Source organism: Chamaea fasciata, unplaced genomic scaffold (genome assembly GCF_029207755.1).
Source record: "Chamaea fasciata isolate MVZ Bird 193981 ecotype frontalis unplaced genomic scaffold, bChaFas1.0.hap1 SCAF_5, whole genome shotgun sequence".
NCBI classification, from domain to species: domain Eukaryota; kingdom Metazoa; phylum Chordata; class Aves; order Passeriformes; family Sylviidae; genus Chamaea; species Chamaea fasciata.
In genome coordinates, this window is record NW_027094090.1 from 17,818,993 (window position 1) to 17,835,967 (window position 16,975).

The window sequence follows — 16,975 nt, forward strand, 5'->3', positions numbered from 1 at the left end:
AGGATAAAGAATCTGCCTATCTTGATCTGACTTTTAAAAGGTAAGATTTGTTTGCTCTGCAGAGAGTATTTTGTTTCACTAATATTTTATATATATATTAAGTTTATATATCCATCTATTAAGTTTATATATCTACCCATGAGATTACAATGGCTTCATTACAGCCACTGTGAATACAATAGGTTCTATAAACTGTATTTCTTTCCCTATGAATTTATAATTTTTTCTTGTGAGGTTTTCCTACTTTTGGAACAGTGAAGATATTTTTGACTTATAAAACATTTCTATTCTATGAATATTAAATATTTTATATATTCAAATCAAAATATAAATGTGATAGAATGGAAAAATGACATATGATCATGAGTGAATTATCGATAAGAATTGCTAAAATTATTAAATACATTCAGTAATTAATCTCTTTGTATAGCATTTAATCTTCAAAAAATTTTCCTTTGTAGTTTTTTATTCAAGTGTCATATGACTGATTTAAAAGAAAAATAAAGTGAGCAAAGAAACCTGTCAATCTTTGTCAATTCAGAATTGCTCTTGAAAAGAGCATGTAAGGCAGACAGAGATATTATTCTGACAATCTCCACATCTCTGAAAGTTGTTTCTAAGTGATGTATGAAACAACCCACCATCAGCCATGGATCAAAATGAAGTAAAAAAAAAATTACACCATTATTTGGATGAACCGAAGAATTTTATTCAATTGTTTTCTTCTTCAGCAAGAAATATAAAAAACCTGTTTTTTTCACATTTAACTTCTGACCCTGTCAATGTTTTGATATCAACATCTGCATAAAAAGAGTTAATTAATGAGATATTTATAGACATTTCAAAAATCCCATATTCCTTAAATTTCAAGAATACAGAATTTTGCTGAAACATTCATATTTATTAACCAATGTAGTGTCTATCCCAAAATGCAGTATCTGGAACGATAACTTAGAGATAAGACTTCTGGAAACACAGAGTGACAAAAAAAGCTAAGGACTTCAGATGGTGTCTCCTACTAGAATTCCTAATCTATATTTAGGCACACAGAATTAGAAGAAAAGTTTATGCAAACTTTCAGTAGGAGTTTAAAAAGTTTAAATCATGAAGTGATTATGAAGAAAAATGCATGTATCTGAATGATTCCTTTCCTGTTTTATTTCAGTTTTATGAAAAAAAAAGCCTAAAATTATTTTTAATATTTCTACATAGAGATCAGTCTATTCATGCTTCACCTTCTGATAGACTCTAAATTCAAAAGTTCTTTTTTATTTTAGATTCTTTTGAAAGAGAACTTCAGGACCAAAATAGTATGACTAACTGTGGCAACCCTACAGATGCAAAAAGCACATCATTTAACTGAATTGTCACCATTTTTATTTGAACTTTGAAATATTTGTTCCAGTTCAAGTATTTAGATAATGAGCACTAGTATTTTCTTACTCTGTACTGCACTATCGCTCATTTCTGACAAGATTTGGGTGTGCTCAATTGAATTAAAATTATAGATCAGTATTTGATTTGCACTTTTGAATGAATATATGAAGAAATCAGCTAGCCAACTTTCAAAAGGATTTTTTTTTTCCTCAGTTAGTGTGCTGGGATAAGAAAGTCATAAAATAAATGTTAGCCAGAAAAAACAGTGAAATCCATCTCTATTAGATTCAAAGAACAAAGAGTTTGGAAAGGATTTCTGGGGGTCATTCTGCCTAGCCCCTTGCTCAAAACAGAGCAAGTTTTCCCCTGCAGAAGGGGACATCTGAGTACCACTGTTCTTTGCTTTCTCCACTGCCTCAGACAGGGACTAGGCACAAATGGCCCAGGTGTTGGTGGCTCCCCAGCAGACTCCGTCACATCGTCTGTTGCCATGTCTGAAGTTTGTCTACAAATAAACATACGCAGAGGGGAACTCTGCTGTCAGAAATCACAAGCCTCCAGTGCCTTTAACAAGCCTCCAGTATCTGTTATGGTAAAAGTTCTTTCTCCTGCGGGAGAGGAGATGCATTCTCCCTGCTCTTGTGCAATGTAAGGCTCTTACCTCTGCACAGGCTGTGTGAAGGGGAAAATATTTCCTTCCCCTCACGTAAACACACGCAGCTCATGAAGCAAGTCACATCCTGAAATCTTCCATTACTTCATTAGGAAATCTGCTACTTCATTAAGAAATCTGCCTGAAAAAAGGACTGTTCCCTGTGGAAATTGCATGTACATTAAATTCATCTCCTTAAAGCACCAAGAGACTTCTAGTGAATTTCTGAATAATAAAAGAAAAATGCGAATCACAGCTTGGATATTTTGTTGGTTTTTTTCTGCTTTGATTTCATTCTATCAGTTTTGTCTTGCTTTTTTATCAATATTTTGCAACTTTTTTTTTTCAAGCTTGATAATTTAATATTTATGTGCAAGAAATTTAAATTATGAGAAAATATTTTAATTATAAACATTAGAAAAACTATATATTAGAACTTTAGGCCTGTGCATTGTGAAGGTTTTTGAGTTTTGGAAGAATGAATCAAAACTATAATCTAAGTTGTTGCTGTAAAGGAATAGGGGACTATTTTTCTGTTCCCCTGCAGGTGTGTCCTGATCTCTCAGGAATTTTTCATCTCACTCAGGGGAAAAAAAGGAAGAATAAGCATTGTCTGCTAATAATTGTACCCTTCATGTTTTTTGAGCAAGAAGCCTTATGAAAATAATTGGAAACATTCTGATATTTCACTGCTATTAATTTCAAACTCAGTTTTTATCTAAAACTTCAGTGCTGGGTTCTAGTATAAATTTAACTTGTCTGATCTCTAAAGATGCCTGATTTAGCACCCAATATTTTATTGCCTATTATATAAGCAAATGATACCTGTTAGTGTTAATCACATTCATTACATTTGATATTACTAATCACAGAACCCTTTAAAGCTTAGATGCAGGTGATCATCAATGCTTTGTTCAAACATGCAATGATGAGTAGTTTTAAAGTTATCTAAAATGAGGCAAATTTTTTCCAGGCCATATAATCATTGTGACATGAAAAATGCAATGTTGCAGTAATAAGCTATTAATGATAATCATGGTGCATTATAGAAACATGTTATATATCGTGCTGCAGCTTTGGAAGTTTGGAGCTCATTTTTCCTTTGTGAAACACTGAATTCTACTGACAGTATCTGGATATACTTGAAAAAATGTAATTTCTTGAATATTCTCATTTGATGGTAGAAGATGCAGAGGTATTGGTTCAGCAATATCCTTCAAGTTTTCTCACTCTCCTCAAACAGCCATGACCTGGAATCATCCTGGAGGTGACACTGGCTATCTTGAAAGAGATGACACACCTTTTACTACACTGTCTTGCACTCAGGCTACTTTACTACCTATGATCACTATGAAGAGTGATACTGTTAGTGACTTTTTTCCCCTCTGGTTCTTGTAGATAGTGAAAGGGATTAATGTCATTTTGTGCTGCTTTGTGTGACTCTATGCCTGTGCTCAGTCAGAGGCAATAAAAAGGCAAGGGAGAAACACAGGAGGAGATGAGCAGTCCCTTCAGGCCAAGCAGGGGTTCTGCTCCTTAGTCCAAATAGTATTTTATTTTCATTCAATCAAAGTATGAAATACCTACAGATTTAGCTGGACCTATTACCTATTAGATGTGAGGTTTTCTCCACAAAAATATTTTAAAAGAACTCCAAACAAACCAAAATTTTTGTCTGCTGATCCTTTGGACTAAGATTCTTGTTTGAGTGGCTACACTGACCAAAGACACCTGGGTGTTTTTTTTGTGTGTTTGTTTTGTTGGGGGGGGGGGGGGTAGTGGGGATGGTGGTTTTTGGTGGGTTTTTTTTGTTTGTTTGTTTGTTTGTTTTGGGGGGGTTCTTTTTGTTTGGTTTGGGGTTTTTTCATTTTATTTTTTATTATCTGTCTGCTCTGTGAAAAGTTGCATTCAGTAACCTTAAAATAATAAAATTCTAGGTTGTTTCATGAGACACCACTATTAGATTATTAAGAAATAAATAACAACCACTTTAGAATGTGTTCAGGAAAGAGTTAAGAAAGCTGTATCCTATGGGAGGAATGGAATTTATCTCTTTCTATTGCTTCTTTTCACCCTATAGAACAGGTATACAGACTCTTTTTTATTTTCCAAAATACTTGTTTCTAAAAAATATTTCTAATAAATTGTATGGGGTTTGGCATTAGCCAGGAACTTTACTAATCATCATAGTATGAGTTGACTGATAAATTTTCCTTAAAAAAAAATTTCAAGTAACAAGTTATTTCTTTGTAATGAAGTAAACCAAAATCTAAAGAAACATAAATTATTTATCTCATTTATCTCTCTCATTTATACAGGTATTTGGACAATACATTACTAGTAAATTTAATATTTTTTGGAAATAAAAATTTCCAGGTGGCTATAAAGTACACACAGTGCTCCCAAATCTGATAATCTACAGTAGCTCCTACAAATATATCATAAAGCATTTGAGGTTGAGCCTTGGTGCAATCATGGTAAAATGAAATTGTTAAAACATCTGAAACTATGTGGGAACTGATAAGTGGAATTTATACTTGAGAATGTAATAAGAGTTGACACCTATTTGTGACATGACTGTATCATAGATTGCCTGCAGCCTGATAGCATCACTACTTCTTGCAGGCAGAGATGTATTTGCTGAAGGTGAAAATGTCATTTAAACAGCTGATACCTTTCAAATAATATAAGTTAAATGCCTTGTACAGTTCTTGCCTTTTCAGAACAAATATACACAACTTGAAATTCTGGATTAAGAAATAATGTATCTGTGATTTTTTAGGCAAACCAGAATATACATTTGCAACAACACACATGGCTATCTGCACAGGAATTTGTTTTGTTGTGGCAAAGATTAATAATCAAATATTGCTGTAAGTCTGTGTATAATAATTTGACATCATGGATATCTGTTTAATTTAATTATCTTACAAATAAAAGCAATGGAACTGTTTCAAAAACCTCTTTATATTTAGACAGGACCTAACAAAATCATAACCTGTTTTACAATACAACTTGCTCTCATATAAGAGGTAAAGAAGTAGATGGTCACAGCTGACACTGAAAAAGAAGTTTGAGCATAAGTCAAGAGTAATCAGAAAAAAAAAATCAGAAGTTATACTTATTTATATAAGAAATTATATTTAAGAGTGCATAAATTGACTCTTCCATTTGTTCAAAGTTTAAAATGAGGTGTTTGTTACCTGCCATATCTCTAACTTTCAGCCTTGCTGCTATATCATTAGGTCAGCAGTTAGTTAACAGAACAGCATCTTGCATTCACAACATGCTAAATGAGCTAATCAAAACTTCTATTATCTCCTTTTGTCTTTTTCTGAAATTTTCCTCTTTCCACTCTTATTTTTTTTTTCTCTATACTGTCTCCAACACCTCTTGCTTCATCATACTCCACCTTCTCATCCTTCCCTTTTTTGCATCATTACTTTCCTTCATGTTAATGCCAATGTCAGAACACTACCAAGACAGCTGTTGCTCCTCAAGGGACAGGGAGCAAGGAGCCAAGAGTGGGACCTTGCTGGCCAGGACCTGTCCCTCTGTCTGTCCATGGAAACACCCAAGTGTCTCTGTAAAACCCCCTATGATTAAAGGTCTACCACCATTCACAGCTTCTAATTCCTGTTTGTTCTCTGGGCTGCATTTGTTGTCTATATCCAATCATGCTGCTTTCAAAAGGGAAGGTCTGTGAGCTCTGTTCATTATAGTATTCTTCTATACACATTTTCACTGCCTTCCCTGCCTCAACTTCAGCCTCTAGCCACTATTCCCCCAGAACTGAGGCTGCTGCCATTCTTACTTCCCTGTAGCAGGAAGTCCCAAGCCCTCCTACCCACTGCTTCCTCTCAGTGCTCACACGTGTATGTTTCTCTGATCCAAATCAGCAAAAGACTTCTATTGTCAGAAGTCACACATTTTCAGACTCCCACATCTTGTGAATCTCTAACCACTTGACATTCAGCATAGTCATGGTACTGGATATATTCCTTTGATGAGGCCTTTTCAGTGCAGAGCAGAGTGGCTGTATTGTTCAGCACTGCATGGAGCAGTAAACTTTGAAGGCTGTAGAGGCTGAAGGTTCCCAGTGCTGTGGTCTTCTTATACAGCAACCTCCCACTAAGCTATTTTTTGGTAGAAATAAAATCTATCTTATCTTGTGGAAGAAAGAACTGAGCCACTTCTCTTCAGGGAAACATTCAAGGAGGCTAATCCAGAACAGGTTAAGGTTTTAAGAAACACTGTTTTCTTAGCTTTTCAGTAGACACCCCACTCTTTGTGGACTTCTGCAGACCTGCTCCTCACTCCCTTATTTTTTGTTTCCTCTGATTCATCTGTGGTAATCAGGAGCATAAGAGTTCAGCAAATGTGATGCAGTATTATGGCACATGGCCTTGTCTGAAACCTTGGCTATTTCTATGTCACTGGCAGTGGATTTTTCTTTTCTTGTCCTTCAACAGGTCTCACTTTTGCATTCTCTTCTGGTCTCATTCAGTCTGTTTCTGATTCCCAAGTGCATTTCCCCCTCTCTTTTGCACTTCTTTTTCACTCACAGGGTTGGTTAATATACCTTACTTAAAAATATGAGCTTTTGAAAGGATTTGGCTGGTTTTTTCTTCCAAAGGTTTACTCTTCCTGTCCATGTGATAAATGCTTGTATGCACCTTCATGCACCAGACAGAGACATCCCTGTAATGCAAAGTAGATATGTGTTTTTTAGGCACTGCATTGAATTCCAATATAGTCAATCCATTTTTCACTTAAAAGTTTGAGAAGTATGACTTCCAAGGACTTCAGTTCTATTCTTAGCATTCTTTTCCCTACTGTTGGCATTGTGACTACTGTCAGCAGTAGAGCAGGGGGAAGCCATTAGTTAATGGCTAAAGCCCTGCTGAACATTTCTTCTTTATCCTTTTTCTGTGTTCCCCTGAATGTCAGATAGTATTTCACAGCAGTAAAAGTAAATGCAAATACAAATTAGAGAATACACAAAAAGAATAACATATAAATGAGAAAAGTGTTTTTTGGATCAAGCCTTTTGACTGTAGGATTAACCCTGTGTAAATTTAGCTAATCTAAATTAACTACATTAAAGTATAACTTAAAGATATTGACATATTTATAATTGTTTCTACTTGTAATAAATAATTCAATTGCTACATTAATAGTAAAAAGACTAAATAGCAAAAAAAAAAAAAAAGAAGTGTATCTTAATTTTAAAATACGCTTTGTGCATGTCTAACATTTAATAGGATGTAAACCAGAAAAGTTACAAAATAAGCAGGAATAAAAAAAGATGAAATATGTTATTAGGGTGGAAATTTTTGCAATGACAGGAAAAGAGTTACCTGGTAGAACAACATAAAAATGATAGGAGTTTCACAGCAGTTATAAGACTATTATTCCAATTCTCTAATGCTATTTTTATTTAGGTAGCTTATCAAAATCCCAGAGTGGTCATATTTCTTACTGTTGCATGGCAACACTCCTTTTTTATCGTGACAGTATCAGAAAGTTTTCGAAGATCTTAAAGGACCAAGACAGAATTTTTCCCTCTGTTGCTGTATCACGTGGGGTTTACACAGTTCACAGCAAAGCAGATCTAGAGGATTTTCTTTATTGACTAGTTCTGTGAGGACTTGATTTATAGACAAAGGGAGAAAAAAAGACATCATAGCACAAGGACTTCCTGAAGAATGGCAGATTTTCCCAATTGCTACCAAAGTACTTCATCAGCACTTCATCATTGTGTAGCCCCTACTTCTCAGGATAAGGCTGCCAATCCTGTTTCAGATCCCAGTATGGAGCTGTGAGCAAGTACAGGGTTTACTCATCGACAGTCCCCACAAACTGTCAAATTTAATAACACAGAAAATGTCAGCCAAATTTTTATACTGAGTTCCATGTGAAGGAGGAATAATAAGCAGTGTTATATAGTGTTGTTCAATAGGGAATGATTTCTAGTTGTAGCAGCTTTCATTTGTTCTTATTCTTTTTGACTACACAGGCAGTGATTTGTCTGACATTTTCCCATTACAAATCTGTTTGCAGTTCCTTATAGTTTGGCCAAGCTTCAAGTATATGAGAAGCCTAGGTTACTTTATTATTTATTTTTTATTATTTTATAAGCTTCTTCCTGTACTTGGCATGTAGCCACTTGGAAGCTCATTCAGCGATGTGCGCTATCAGAAGCTGTTCTCCCACTAGTTGAGATGTCCACATCATTAGAAAATAAAAAAGTTTCAAGGATAGTTTTTGATTTGGGGATTTCTCTTCCTGAACTGAAAAGTCTTGATTTTACAGGAACACTCTCTTGCTTTCCTTTTGAGAAATTTCAGTTTAGAGTGATACAGCTAAAACTACTGGACTGAAAGAATTTTACGTTATTGTATTTAATATATGCACATGAACTTTTTCCCCACATTATGTAAAAACACGTTAAGTAAAAATGCCTGTAATTTCATAGGAGTTCTTATTTTATTCTTGTTATAGACAGTGTAAATCAGAACTAGCAAAATGTAGCAAAGTTTTAAACCACTTTGCATTTTCTCAAAGACATCACTACACTACTTACCAAAATGAGGGACAAATACTGATGTTTGGTCTTGGAAAACAGACAATAAATATTACAAGCCTTATTCCCAAGCCTTATTTTAGCTGAACTGAAGCTTCATGGCAGATTTTTCCTTTACCACTCAAGGTTTTAAGTCTCTGGGAGGAAATATCTCTGATAGAAAAGGTATTCTCCAGATGTTGCTGCCTTTGGGTCAGAATGAAATCAGGTTGTGTGCTATGCTCTTCACTCCAAGCCATTATTTCTACTAATTGAGAAATTTTCCTTCCTTTCCTCTTGCTCAAGGAAGAAAAGGAAAAACACACACACACAAGGAAAACCAAAAACCCCAAACAAAACTAAATACCAAAAAAACCAAACTAAACCAAAAATATCACATAACCCCAAAAAACACAAAAGAGATTATTCCCGAATGGTATATTTATATATTTTTGTTACTCCTCAATTTGTCTCTAAAACATATTTTAGCATTGATTCTGCAAGCTCACCTCAGATTCATTTTTGCAGTAAAGACTTCCCATATGCTTACCACTCTGTTTAAGGAAATCCTTGGAGTACAACAGATTTCAGGACACTGTTTTATTTCCTTCTTTGAGGTGGAAAATATTTTTGTTTCATAAAAGGTCTAGATACTTTTGCTCATTTATCAAAGTAAAGAAAACATGTAAGTCAGTTCTTCGCTTTAAATACCTAGCTGTTGGAACATTTCTCAAACTATTTGTCATGTATTATTTAGCAATGTTTTGTTGCTAATTTCTCTGCATTCCTCTAAGCCATGTAAGAAAGCTTCCTCGACCAAAGAGAAAAAAAAAAATTGCTCTGCTGAATTTCTTGTCTCTCTATTCAGAATATTATGCTTTAAATACTAAATTTAGGTCACTTATAGCAGATTATGCTCTATCATATCCTTACATTTTTATTTACTGCACACCTTTTACAAGGACAGCAATAAATTTAAATGAGACCAAATATTTCTCTTTTTCTTCTTTCTGTCACTCAGATTCCTCTTATTCTCATTACACCGCACTTGTGGATACAGAGTGGGTGAAGATGCCTTTAGGGAAGGAATTGGTCATGTGTTCTATGTTCATGGTTTATTACCTCATTTCTAACTCATCTCTTAGTCATTGCATAAAATCCTGCCCAAAGCTTGTCTTCGTAGAAAATTTTAAAGAGGCAGAATGAGAGTAACAAAAGAGAAGGAGTTCAAAGAAAAAACAGTCTTGATTTTTTTCCTGTTTAATAAAGAAATGTAGCCTGCTAGTGAAGCAAACTATTTCTTATTTTCTGTAGGTATTTAATTCTGGCAAGTATTTTACTTTTGTACAGTTTTTCTGCTGTGAAAATATGTCTTCATCAAATGTAATAGGCAGCAGTATACAATTCCAAACAAAACTTGGTTTTGAAGATAGGTAACTATTGCAGTTCCATATCTAAACATGTAATTTTCTTTCAGAGGCTGCATGCATTTTATTCCACTGCCCAGCTTAGAAAATGGAATGTTGATGGGATTGTATCATCCACATTACCTTTCTGCATCTATCTATTGCAAAAGGCATGAAATGGAATGCATCGCTCTATCATCGATTTGTTGCCAATGTAATCTCTTTTATTCAAGTCACAGTCCAGGTGTTTCTCCACCACCACGTTATTCCACAATTTTTCTTCTCCAACACTGACCATGCATTATGAACAAGTCAGATATGTTCATTCAGCTTTGATTTTTATACCTCTTTTAGATCAATACCTCAGTGATTGATCTTCTAAAATTTAAAAATCAGTCAGCTGTATAACTGAAACAGCAAAGTAGGTGGAGGATTTTCAGTCCTGGTTGAAATACACACCAGGTGCAATATTGTGTTTTCAGTGATTCAAAGCTATAAATTAAACATGCTTCAATATTGTTGGTTACCATACCTCCTCTCTTAATTTAAATTATATATTAGGTTGTCGCGGTGCCCCGTGTCACTTGGCTTGGCCAGCCCTGGCAGCACCTGGGCTCTTGGTTAGCCAGGAGCAGGGACGCGGCAAAGGCAGGAAAGATAAAGGAGGGACTCCACTGAGCTTAAGCAAGCTGAGTGTATTGGACCAGGGGTCCACACCTCAGGGCTCTGCCTCAGAGGAGACCCAGAGCACCTGAGGAATGAGGCTTTTAAGGGGGGGTGGGGGGGGTGTTGCAGAGGGATGGGTACAGCAAGGAACCAGTAAAGGAGCAGTCAGGGAGTGGCTCAAAACATAACATACAGATGGAACAACGAATCCTAGGAGAAGGGGAGGGGGGAACCTGAATCCTGCCCAATCACTCGATGCCTCTCCTAGAACCTTCTGGATGCAGGGGGAGGCCCCAGAGTGACAGACAGGACTAGCTGGTTACATAACATATGATTGACATTAAACAGTTGCTGGACAAACAACTTGGGAGTGAAGCAAGGGAAATGAACAGGAGGAGGTACAAGGAACAAACCATTACAATAGAACAAACTGGAATGTACATATGAACAAATGGAAAACTGAAAACCCATACCACCACATCGGGTCATTCTCACTTCTCAGTCAGGCAACAGAACATATAAACGCTTGTTTTAAATGTCTTTTTCCAGTAAGTCTGTGTCAGTTAGAAATGCAGCAATTCTTTTCTTAGGCTGTTTTCTTGATCTGATTGCTTGTATATTTTAAACTATGGTATCTCAACATATTGGTGGCTACAGCAGAATGAACCAATTCCCTACCAGTCCAACATTCTGTCTAGCAGCAGTCAGCACCAGGTGCTGCATAGGGAGGTGAAATTCTTACAGCTGAGCAGCAGTATAGTATGAGGGAAGTGGGCAATTCCTAACCTTGAAAGGTATAAGTTAACAATTTGAGAATTAATAATATTCATAGACTTCCTTAGTATCTACATAAATTGAAATATTATGTCATTCTTATGGATGTGTTACATGGCTCATTTGAAGTTGGTGGCAAATATTTGTCACTGTATCCGATTCAAGATATTTTTTTGTTGTTGTTGCTATTGTTACCTCACTTAGCAGAAAAGAGCTAGAAGCACATACCTGGAATCCTGCATCTCTTTGTATGTTAATTATACCCACCTTAATTTTCCTTACTCTTCTGTAAAGGGAAATACTACCAGAATGTTTTAAATAATCATGTATAAGTCTCTTGTGAAGAAGAAAAATTCAGCTTGCCTAACGTTCACAATAGCAGTGGGCTAGAAGGCAAACAGATGTATTCTGTTTCTAATATGCTACCATGAGCTGAATTCAAAAAGTTGAATTAAAAACTGAAATAAGTGATATGAGGGTACCTTATGATTATATTATTTGGCAGTATTTTATTATACTGCTTCTTAGTATATTTTTAACTCTGTTTTTTCTCTTTTAGCTCAATCTCTATATCAAAGATTTATAGTTGGATGCAATCTATGCAGTGGTAAAATTTTGAAGTTTAGATACTTTTCCTTAGTTTTACATCTAAATTTCTTTAATAATAAGTTGAGGGAAGTGGAATTTATAGATTGATTCATTTTGTTCAAAGATAAAATATATTAATTTTCTATAAATATTGCCTGTCTTAATCACCTCATAGGTAGAATTACATTTAATTGTGGGAATTATTCAACTGATTTCAGTTACAGCATAGTTAGTTGAAAGGAAGGGAAATAAAAACCTAACGGCTACTGACATATTAAAGGAATAGATGTTTCTTTTGTGGAGAACAAAGCAGTCCTCTAAAAGGGTGTTAATTTAAAATGCCAATGAAGAAAACATCAGAGTAACAATGAGTTATGGAATAACTCATGCATAATATGGTATTTCTTTTTTCTGTAATCTCCAAGTAGAAAGAAGACCAGAAATCAACAGCCGTAGTACTATATCGAACCATAGAACTTGTTTTGCATATAGGCCAAACTTACCCTCTTTCTGATTCAAGATTTCTGTGTATTCATATCCCACACTCTGCACAAAAAGGTGTAGCTGAAAAAGATTTGATGAAATGTAGGGTCTCCCCTTCACTGAGAAATCTGTGTGTAAGAAAGAGGGAAGGATACCTGGACCTAAAGGGAAGAAAGTAATTCAGAAGTGTTAGTTAAATCTGATTTAATGAGAAAAACATGATTGTTGATTATCTCCTTCAGTAAATCAATTTTAAGGAGTGGGAAGCTGTTGAATATGAATACTCTGTTTATTCTTCCGTGAAAATGAAAGGAAAGCACAACCACGTGTTTTTCTTCTTGGTAATGCCTAGCTGGGTTTTTAGGGTTTTGGTTCATTTTTTGTTGTTTTTTTGGGGTTTTTTTTCCATCTACACTGCTGAGTCTTCCTTCTTTACCTCTTACCATATTTCTGTTATATTTTCTCTGTCCAGAGGATAAACTAGATTTGTAGACACTATGGAGGACTTGCATGAAGGTATTTGCATTCCAACACATACACACTGGATGCTTCAAGTTGTGTCTGATGGGAGGACACCCTGCTCAGATGGTCTCAAAAGGGGTCTGTGTAGCCTTAGATGATGGAAATAAAATTTCTATCTGTACTTTGTCTGCAAACTGAGGCGCAATTTAGTACTTGATAGCAGCAATTATTTTTCTGTAATGGAAAACTTATATCTTGATAAAGTTCTGAAAGCTGAAATTCGCATCCAATATGAGACACAGAAAATCCACAGCATCAAGTTGTTTTGTCCACAGGTGCTCTATACACTGTGTGACTATAATAAACTGATCAATCTGACATGAGCTATGCTATTTTTAACTAAAGGGGTTAAAATAAAATTCCATAAAAAGAGATCTAAATCATATTCAGGTAATTTTTAAAATAAATTATTAAGGTAGATTAAAATATTAATTTAAAGTATTTTATGTGACACAAGAGTTGACAAGGGTAAAACACCTTTTCGTATCAGCACAAAAGCTTATTTACTCTTTTGCATTTGATAGAAATACTCTCATTAGCTATTGTGCTCATATAGATCAAAATTGTGAAATTAATAAGAAAATTTTAAAGTCAAAGAGACATTTGTTAAGAAGCATAAATATAAGCAAGAAGAAAATACTTACTTGCTTCCTATTCACGTGCGGAAATATTCACCTGAAATGTGCTCCTGCAAAAAACAATTTTTCCCCCTGAAATTTTGTCTTCAGTTGATGATTCGGTTAAATAATTCTTGTGAAGTATTTTCTTTCAAAATTATTATTCAGGTGTGTTTGTGTGTTGTGATTTATAAATCTTGGAAGAAAAGAAAACCAGACGTTCCCCGCAGCTGAAGACCTTGTTAACAGGTATCCCACAGTTTCTATTTAGTCCATTTAATGGCTCTACTGCAAGAATAATTTGTTGATTACCAGGTGTTGGCAAAACTTGCTGTATCTGATAATGTGATGAATATTGCATTCTAAAGGCTTGATTCATCATTGTGTTTTCCAAGTGCCATCTGGATGTCCTGTCTCTGAAAAACCTACTGATAGAAACCCATGTTTTAAAAGTTTTCAAACTTACTGATTTAATTGGTCCTGTCCCAATGAAACACTGTGAAGCAGAGCTTCTTCATAAAACAAGAGCGCCTTCTTCACGTCTGTTTTTACATCTCTATATCTTCAGTTGATAATTCTGCATTATACTTTGGCATTGCAGGGCTTTTTATATGGTTTTAAATGTTTAAATGTGCTGTATCGATCTAAGCATAAAGATGGGAAGATGCACACAAACTTTCTTGCCCAATTATTTTACCACACAGCTTTCTGATATACAGGACTCCTAGCAGCCTCTTCATTATGTTTTATGCAACAGAAATTTCTGTATGTGACAAACTCAAAAATGGAGGAATAAACACCTTTTAAAAAACAGTGTGATCACCATTTCATTCATAGCATAAGTAAATGCTGCATGTCTTTTTTTTTTCTTTTTTTTTTTTTTTTTTTTTTTTTTTTTTTTTTTTTTTTACTGATGAAAAGAAATGCATCAGGCCACTGCAACAGCTGGAAGACATGTTGAAGAATCTTATGCTGCAAAAATAAAACCTGCTGTTTGCTTAACCTGGAACTGTTCCCATCAGTTACCTGAGGCAACCACCTGGAATGTGGATTTCTTCCTGAGGTGAAAAATGCTTTGCAGGTAGAACATTTTCAATAACAGATACTGTTCAGCCAATATAATTTAGAAGTGCTGAGATTGCTTACACCAGCAGCTCCTGACATTTTGGACATGCTAGATTTCCTGTGTACTCCATGTAAGGCATGACTGTGAACAAGGTGATTTACAAGGATGAATGCACACATAGTTTTGTGGGGCTTAAATGTGAGACAAAGACTGGAAGCTGACCTTGTCATTCCCATTCCAGAATTATTCCTTGAATAGGTTCAAGCATCAAAGTGAGAGATTCGAGTTCAGCAGTAAAGATTTTTGAAAGTACCATGATATTTTGAAAAGCTGCCTTATTAGCATAAGAATTATTAAAAGCCAGGCACATCTGATCTTTTTGAGAGTGGTACCACTACTCCAGACTAGGTCTCTGGACTATACATTTCATAAGGTACTGCACTTTCTTTGATAAGATTTCTGAAAGTCCTGTCTCCAACTATTTTTGTGGAATATTTATGAGATGCTAAGCTCTTCCTGCACAAGGGTCTGCTGGTTTTGGATAGAATAGAGTTGATTTTTTTTCATAGTAGCTTGTAACAACTCTATGATCTTTGATAATAGTAGACCATATAATTGGATTTAGTCAATATACTATTCAAGAAGCTGGTGATTGCCAAAATTTTGACTCTAAGATCTCCAAAAGCGCTGAATAGGAGATTTTCAATGTATTTTGTAGTGCTGTATGTTCCACTCTTTTGCCAAGCACTTGTAGGTCTACCTATGGCTTTTAATCAGTCTAAATGCCAGTTCCACCCATACAAAAACCTTAGGTAGTTTAAAACTTTTTTCAAGTTTTATTTTCTCTGAGAAAACTACTAATGGATACATAACTGGGGCCTTCAGGCGGTTCTGTAGCACTGACTTTTTCCAAGTTTGTTTTAAATGTTTTCAAAGATAATAGCAATGTACCAGGATATCATGAAGAATTTGGGGTTTCTTTCTGGCTTATACTTTGTAATAGCTCCTCCCCCATACACTCATAAAGGTATACTGTAATTATGCTTCCGTGGAAGTCAGGAACTAATTAAATAATTATGTAGCTGGATGACTTCTTACTATCATTTGTAATTTCCATTTTATCTTGGAAAGTGGTCCTCTTGAAGAAGATATTCTGTTAATTGCCTGCATTTAACATGACTGACTTCTTGTTATCACTTGACAAAATACCACCTCAAAATATAAATTATTGTAAACATATACAGAATAAATGTTTAAAAGCAAGTTTCTTCTGCCATGTCTATCAAATTTAACAGATGCCTATGTGTTCTGTCTTTTCTCAATTCAAGATCTCATTGCTTATATGAAATGATTAAGTTTTTATTTATGTCTTTGTCTCATTATTGGAAGGATTAAAACTGAAAATACTGCAGTCTATTACACCAGAGGACAGTGACACATAATGACACTTAAGGATATCTATATAAATTTTACAATTATAAGTTATTTGGTTAAATACAAAAGGTATGGTGCTTAGGCCAGGCTAAAGGCACAATAATATAGTATTTAAATTATTTTAAATTTAATTTAATTTTACCACTGTAAATGAGCATCTAGAAAGTAGAGCTGTAGCACCAGGTCTGCAAAACACTACATGTAGTAGCACCATGGGCTACTTATTCTCAAAGTTATGGATAAAAATATCCACAGTATGTGTGTAAAATTTTGCAGCATTATCACTGAGTGTGTTACTTTAATTTATCTTTCAAAGCATCTGTCACACTAAGGAGACTTTTTTATCTTGCAAAATTCTGCTAAAGTTACTAAGCCCTGACACAGCAGAAAACCTTTGTGTCTTTTAAATTATAATAGTGACAGCTAGATGACCCTGACTTTAGAGGATCTAGGTCTCCCAGTTTATCATGGGAACTACTAACACAAGGCTGGTAGCTTTGATTCTACATATGGAATAAATAAATGAGAATGAAAAAATATATTGACTCATCTCAAATAACTCTTTACAATTAACAAGACGAATTTACAATCTGCATTTGAATTCAAATAACAATTTTGCAAAAACTAAATAAAAAGGCTGTGTTCTATAAATCTCAGTAACAATATTTCTGTTTTCAAATGAGCAATGTTTATAGGCTGTGAAAAACTTAAAAAATTCAAGCAGACTAATTGAATGAGGTTATTTTGTTTGGTTTTAAGAAATGGAATGAAATAAAACAATAGCCATCATCAGTGAAGATGAAAAAAATAGAATTGTTGCATATA

At 34.8% G+C, this 16,975-nt stretch overlaps 2 long non-coding RNA genes across 2 annotated transcripts in view; both read right to left on the reverse strand.

Annotated features, from left to right (window-relative positions):
* The window catches only part of LOC136290130 (uncharacterized), a 477,979-nt gene that overhangs the window by 193,438 nt on the left and 267,566 nt on the right, over nt 1-16,975 (reverse strand). The window lies entirely within an intron of this gene.
* Nucleotides 4,414-13,736, reverse strand: LOC136290127 (uncharacterized). Its single transcript, XR_010720983.1, has 3 exons — nt 13,678-13,736; nt 12,532-12,672; nt 4,414-6,730 (listed from the first exon to the last, which is right to left on the reverse strand). It is a non-coding gene; the product is annotated as an uncharacterized lncRNA (long non-coding RNA).